Here is a 7385-nt window from a genome sequence, read left to right on the forward strand (position 1 = left end):
GACTGATGTGATACTCGATTGTTTCTGAAGAGTTTTAGATCTGCCTATAATGGACATTCAACCAGTGGGCTGAGTTACCAGGTCATTTCTTTATAGATGAATAGAAGGAAAGTAGGAAGGCTGGAAATTTTTCTTTTGTGTAGTAGTGAGTCACAATACAGAAAAAAATGAAAACTGTTGGCTTACTAGCACATCTTGATTTACTCAATAGGTGTCATGGCTATTTCCTCAGGACTTGTACGGTCATGCTGTGTGTGCTGCAGGAGCAGTGGCGGTTGCTTCTCCTGCTCACCAGATCTTTTGCCTCTTCAGAACAGAGATACACAGCTGATTTCAGCATTTGCTACCTCTAAAGAAGGAGGAAGAGAAGGCGACAGAAGAAAGGACTGGGAGTTAAAAGCCAGGGTATGGCGACTTTCTAAAGCAAACTTAGGACTGCATGTTTGTGCCATTGCTGGACGCTTCCATGTTCCTTCATTTATGTCAATGCTTAATTTACGTCACTCTACTGAAGGAGTAGAAGTTTTTGGCAATGAAGGCTTTGCCTTAATTGGTTTGCATTTTTGTCGTTATTGTTTGTGAAAGTGATGCTGTGAACTGATCACTACTTGAAGTGCTAGATTTAAGCAAGACTGGAAATGAAGTAGGTCTAAATGTGTGAAGAATTTCTTGTGAATCCAGTTAGCTTGGAAGCCAATAGTTATCTTATGGACTACTGTTATAAGTTGCCTGAATGGAGCATTGTGATCCTTTTGTTTGATGCCTTTACCCCTCTGCGTGTCTAAATCTCAGTGAAGTGGGAAGATTTATAGCAGCTCCATTTCTGAGGTGGGAAGGTTGATAGGAAAAGTGGAGTACAGCAGTGAAGCTAGTAAAGAAAAAAAACGAACAGAAACTTTTGCCTGAAGAGGAATAGGGAATGCGGATCATTTCCAGCTTGGTTACTTTCCTGTAATGAGAGTTCATTCACACAAGCTCATCTCTGCTGTTGGTGAATGAAAGAAAGGGATTGCTCCAACCAGCATGAACTTCTCCCTTCTTGTGTTTGTTTTTTATTCAGTGCAAATAGTAGTAGTTGTACTGAAGCAGAGAATCCTATTCCTGCAATGAAAACTGCTCATTGCCATACTATTGGCAGGTGTAGTTACTTACAGGAGAGAAGGTAGAAACCTTTGCACTCTATCTTTCAAATTACTACTGCTGTTTATAAAGGCTCTTGACTGTGCTGATTGCAGATCTTCCTTTTAAAATGGTATAAATGGATCAATTCAAAATGTTGATTAGGCCTTAACTTTTTGTGTGTGTGTGTGTGGAAAGATGTAAAACCACTGTGCTCTCGTTTTAAAAATGTTGAATTAGCCTTGTCATAACCAGTCGTCAGAATGACTGCATTAAATGTAGGTTTTATTCACCTATAACGATGTTCTTCTTTATATTTCAAATAGCCAGGGTATGATGGTGGTATCCTAATAGGTGGTACACTGGTCTTGAATGGGGGCTGCAAATGTGTCAAAGAGCCAGAGTTCGTTTTAGGCTGGAACAAGAAGTTTTCAGTACTGTGTGTTTTTGCAGCGTAGCTTTGTTTTTTTTTTTTTGTTAGGGGCAGACGCACTGATGGAAGTTGTCCATTAGGGGTCACTGAAGCTCCGCCAAGGAAGAAGTCAGAGACCTCTGCTGTAGGGTTAGCTGCTGCTGCTTTCTTCCTGCCCAGTAAACGTCTGTTGCCCAAACTCCTTTTTCAGAAGCAGCAAAGGAAAGCATAATAGTAGTGAATAGCTGGAGACACTGAAAATATGGCTAAAGAAATGCATTAGTGTGTTCCATTGATGCCAGGAAAGAATTATTTGAATGTTTAAAAATAGAATGTTTTCTTTCTATGTTCAAAGTTGTGTGTGCTTAGGCATCATCTTTGATAGAAAGGATACTTTACCTAATTTCTAGTGATCTGTATGATAAATGTAACTTGTTTATTTGTACTTCTTGAGTGCCTACTTCTATAACTTCTTTAAAAATCATCAAGATTTCATACCCACTTGAGCCTTTTATTTTCTAATAAATGAATTGAAACGTGCCCCCTCCCCACAATGTGATTTATACTTCTGTATTTTGACTCCTAATAGAAACACACTCACACACATATATATTGCTTTAGAATTGCCTCTAAAACCTGTTCTTTATGCTACTAACTTGATTAGATGTTCTTGCATGAAATTATTTGTACTTCCAACTCTGGCCACAATATATGTGAATGTTTCTGGTGAAGGGTGTTAATCCTTAAAATCACAGAGGGCAAATTTTGATTTTTAGAGGCATTTCAGAGGTCCAATTGTTTGTTTAAGGACGTTGTTCTGTCATAGAAGATCACAGGTTCAATGCTATTAAAACAAATTTTTTTGTCGGTCTGGGTAAGTGCCAGCTCTAACAAAAGAATCAAGCTTCCTGTGGATCCCAGCAGATAGGAAACATTTAGATCTTATTTTATTTATAATCCTAATTTTGTATTTCCTGAAGAGGATTTTGATCTCTCAAAAATGAGAATTTGTTTGGTATTGGCTATGATTTTTTTCTTACGAGGAAATGAAGATGTCTTTTAGATTAAAATTGTTGTTTTCCTTTTAACCCAGAGCCCTTTATCCCATTCTTTAAATGTTGCGCATAGGAGTTGTAAAATCTACCACGTGTGCCTCAGTTCTCTAGCACTCACAATCCTTCAGACACCTTCGCTAGCTGGGTCTCTAAAAGCTGGCTAGTACTCAAGCAACCAGTCAGTTTTCTCTCTCAGGGACGGTGATGAAAATTCCCAGTAGCTACGTGAGCACAGGCTTTATGGAATTGTACAGGCCTGCATTAAAAGTGGGGAAGAAGGCAGTAGGTCAACAAAAATCCATTACCTGCCAAATTATAAAATGACTTTATACTACTAGCTTCTGAACATAGTCACCACTCTGTGGAAGATGCTGCAGCTGCTGCTGATGGGGTTTCTGGTGGGATGTCAGGAGGAGGACGAAGTCCAAAGAGCTCTGATGACCACCAGAAAGAGGAGACAAACATCCATCTGCAGCCAGTGGTGACCCACACATAAGGGAGTGGCTTCCTTTGTTCCAATACAGTTTTGAATTTTTTAAGAATGAGGAATTAGAAGGGATGGCTCAGACTGCTTTAACTCAGTCCCCCGTGATTATAGACAAACGTAAAGTGAAGTTGCTGGTTTTTTCCTCACTGCTATCTCCTACTAGAGAAGGATTAAAATAAAGTACATTTTTTTCCCAACTGCACAGGACAACTTGATGATACTTCTGCTGTCCCTCACCTGAAGTATCTTAATAGCGCAATGGATTTTTCTTCCAAGAACTGGTCTGATCAATTGCTTACAATTTTGTAGACCCATGTGGGTTTGATACCTGCAATGTACTGTGGTTTTACAGTGTAACTATACGCTAGGGGAAAAAGTGCTTCTCTCTAGTTTGGATCTATAAGCTTCTAATTCACTTCATTCCCCATCTTTCTCCTAGTGGAAGAAACAGTGAACAATTGTCTCCTTTTTACCTTTTCGAAGTGACCTGTAATTTTAAGATCTCTTAGCAAGTTTTTCCATCAGTCATATCTTTTCTAGTCTTGACAAGTCATAATATCTTCAGTTGTTCCTGTTATTGAAGTCATTTCATTCTTTTAAGTGTCCTTACAGCTCTCCTCTGTACATTTTTTTTACCTTCTTTTTTCAAGAAGGCTAGGATTGCTTTCAAAAATGTGTTTTCTGCATAAATGTACACAACTTTTTATCATTTAATCAGGAATTTATTCTAAAAAGTACTGCTTCTTTTATCCTGTGGCATCTTAGTATATCTAAGAGCCTTCAGGGAGGGACATGGCTGAGTGGCTTTGGTAAATCCAGGTAGATTACATCAAGTGGATCTCCCTTTTCATGCGGTCTGTGATGGCTGAATATCACAGATATTAATAGATCCCCAGTATCATTTTATTACATGTCTTCCTTGATTACAGGATTTACCAACCACCCAAAATCAGCATCAGTCTGATGAGCCTTAGAGAGCTCTACTCAGTGGAATTTGCATGGCAGTGCAGACAAGATAAAGAAAGGCACAGGCAGGTTGCACTGTTTCTGCCAGTTTAAAAAGCAGATTGAAAGCATTTTAAAAGCAGTGCAAATCTCCATGCTGACACATTTAAAAGTTTAAACTTACTCTTGCTGATCTTGCATGATTAGCATTGTTCTAAATAGAAATCCATAACAAAATTACTCACCTTCAGAGGTTCCTGTGAATTCTAGGCATCCATACAAATTATCTGATAGCAACAAAATAAATCTTAATTGTAATCAGTTTCTTACTTTCAGAATCCTGTTATGGACAAAAAGGGGAACATACCTCATATACAAAGCCAAGAATTTATTGTTGGCCTAATTGCAAACCTTTTTTAAAATAAAATGCAGTTGCTGTGATTAGTCCAGTTACTATATTTCACTGTCCTCATCATATAACTAGTTCAAACTACATCTCTATTTAAAAAGTCAATTTAAACTTGCACAAAAACACATGAGCACATGCGGACTCACAGGGTAGAGTGATATCAGTGGTGGGGTTTGCTCTGGTTCTTTAACAGGAGGTGTGTGATGTTGGTGACTTCTTCACCACCCTAGGTTACACTGGCGGCTGTTTTCACATTTCATACACACGGGCACGTTGTGTCCTTTCTTAACTGGTCTGCAAGCGTCTTACAATATACAGTGCATTTTGCATGTTGGATTCTTCTTCACTGTTACTCCTGGAACTTATTTTGTTCTTATCTGTACTTCTCTTTCGTTGACTAGTGGCGCATACTTACATCCTCAGCATTGTCCTGAGCCCCCTCTGTCATCCGCCCAGGCCTGTGTCTGTCTAAATCACATCCAGGGCCTTCACTTGGGAGGCCTATCCTGTCATACCTTGCCTCTGTGTAACTGCAATGTTCACTGTATCATTACATATGAATCCTTAATATTTCTTTCTACATAGAGACATTAGTGATGTTTATTGTATAAAAATCAGTATATTGCATGGTTCAAATAAGCTTAAGTGCACAGACTGGGTGGTAGCTGTCCAATCACTAGAAAAGCTGCTTTGACATCTGAACAAGCTAAACCAAAGTTTCCAGTCGGGCTGAGACGAGTTCAGCCAAAGCCTGCCAAGCCTCAGTTGTGATGCCTTGCAGAAAAAAACACCTGGGAACTCCATGAGCCTAAACAGCGTGGTCTCAAAAACTAAGATGCATCCAAAATACCCTGCACCCCTTTTTTTCTATCCCAGAAAAAGTCTTATGTCACAAAAACTGAAATGATGATATATTAACAGGCAAAATATAAGAACTACACAGAAAAGTTCCTGAGCAGAAAAACAAAGTATGTGTGACTTGCCTTAGAGAGATGATGGCTTGAAGAAATCGTAAGTCTCTTTAGCACTCACAGTTACTCTTCAAAAACACTTGAGGGATCTGAGAGGTCCTGGAAAGTTATATTCATGTCCATCTCTGATCTTCAAAAGAATAAGAGGAGAACCTGAGTCAAGTTGACCCAAGTCAAACATCTGATTTAAGAGGCAACATCATTTACAACAAAACTGTCAGTGAAAAAATCATGTTTTAGATCCTCTGTCAGTTCTTGAAAGGTGTCATCAGATTAAAATAGGAGAAAGTGGTATATGCTTATATATATGCTGTGGCTGCTATGTCAGTCTGAACAAGTAGCGAGGTCCAAAGTGAGCAGATCCGTGTGCACTTGGTGCTGGGGCTCTGCCACAGGCACATTGCTAGGGAAGGGATTGCTTTGCACTTGCTGTGGTCTGGCTCTTTTTCTCCTTCTCCTTCTCCTCCTTCTCTTCTTTTCTTGTTTAGTTTCCTGTAGAAGAAATCCATTTCCTCCAACACAACTCTACCACATGAACTCTAGTGCAGTAAGAGGGGATGATCCTAATCTGAATCGAAATACTCCCATAGGCATGTCTTCTACGGGATCAGAACCCTGGTGATGAAAGGTCTTAAGTGGCATTTTGTATTTCCTGGAGCATGTTCTACTAGCAAAGGGAGAAAGAAACAAATAGGGACTGGAACCAGGAAAACAAACAAAACAAGTTGAAGAACGTGAGAAGAATATGAAGTCACATAATAAATGCACTCAGCCAAATATTGAGATGTTTCCGCAAGCACTGTGATGAGATACGTAATGTAGCAGTAAGAGGCCAGGGTCATCTATACTTAAATTAGATCAAGCTTAAAAATGCAAAAGCTCTATCCAGAGGCTTGGGAAAAATACACTGATGGTTTAATGGGAGGGAAAAAAAAGAAAAGAAAAAAAAAAGACACAATGTAAAAAGACAAGTGTCCTTAAAACTAAATCTCATTTTGCTAGCTCCAGTCCTTATTTGTCATGTCTTGATCTCTTTCACTACAGTTGGAGCAAGATGTACTAGGCTATATAAAATGTAACCAAACACCTTGAATTATGACTCTGGGAGGCAGGGAGGAAAACAAGATCTGATTCTGTGGTGAAACCATCCACCAGAACATGCTTTTCAGTGCAAAAGTAACAGTTGCGTGCTATTAGCTGTAAACTGTAAACCTACGCTTACATAATATTGTAGTTCTTGCCACCGTGTTCCTGATCATTTGCGTTTCTTTAATTTCTGCACGTGCTGCTTTATGCATGTTCCCTTTTGCCACTTTGCTACTTGTTGTCTGTGCGGCGATGCCTTTTTCTTAAGCGTGCAGGATTATCTCTCAGCACTATCTAGCACTGGGTGGCATTTGCATGCTACTCTTATCCAATTCAATTACTGGCTGTCCACAGGGCGGTAATTGCAGCTTCAGGAAGCTAAGGTTAATGAGTAAATTGAGTTTTATGTCTTCCTGGGTCATAAGATACTGAAATGTGTTTGGATAGAACAGATTTAAATTGTTGCAGTTGTGCTAGGCTGTGCTAGGAGCCCGTAAAGAAAGTTTAGGTGTCTGCTGAAATTTAAAATATTGCTGATAATAGTGCTAAAAGGAGGATGGAGGAGAGATATCGGGACCAGTTAAACCTTTCTTTTCCCCATTAATGCAAACACCATGCAATGAAGTCAATAAGGAGGATTACAGGTTTTCTGCAATAACATCAACTTTTGCATGCATTGCACAACTCTAAATAACTTGAGTAACTCACTCTTAATGTTTGAGAGAGAAAAGGCTTACAAGAGGGTTTTGACTCAGGTGGTAAACAGTTGTCTCCAGGTTCCTGCCAATATCTGAAGAGGTCAGAGAGCAGTTAGAGGGGCACAGAATGGCTGAGGCTGGAAGGCACCTCTGGAGGTCATATCTGCCCTGATTCACTTGGGGCATTCCTTGCCTTGTGCTTT

The sequence above is a fragment of the Anser anser genome (genome assembly GCF_964211835.1).
Source record: "Anser anser genome assembly, chromosome: 2".
Taxonomy (NCBI): domain Eukaryota; kingdom Metazoa; phylum Chordata; class Aves; order Anseriformes; family Anatidae; genus Anser; species Anser anser.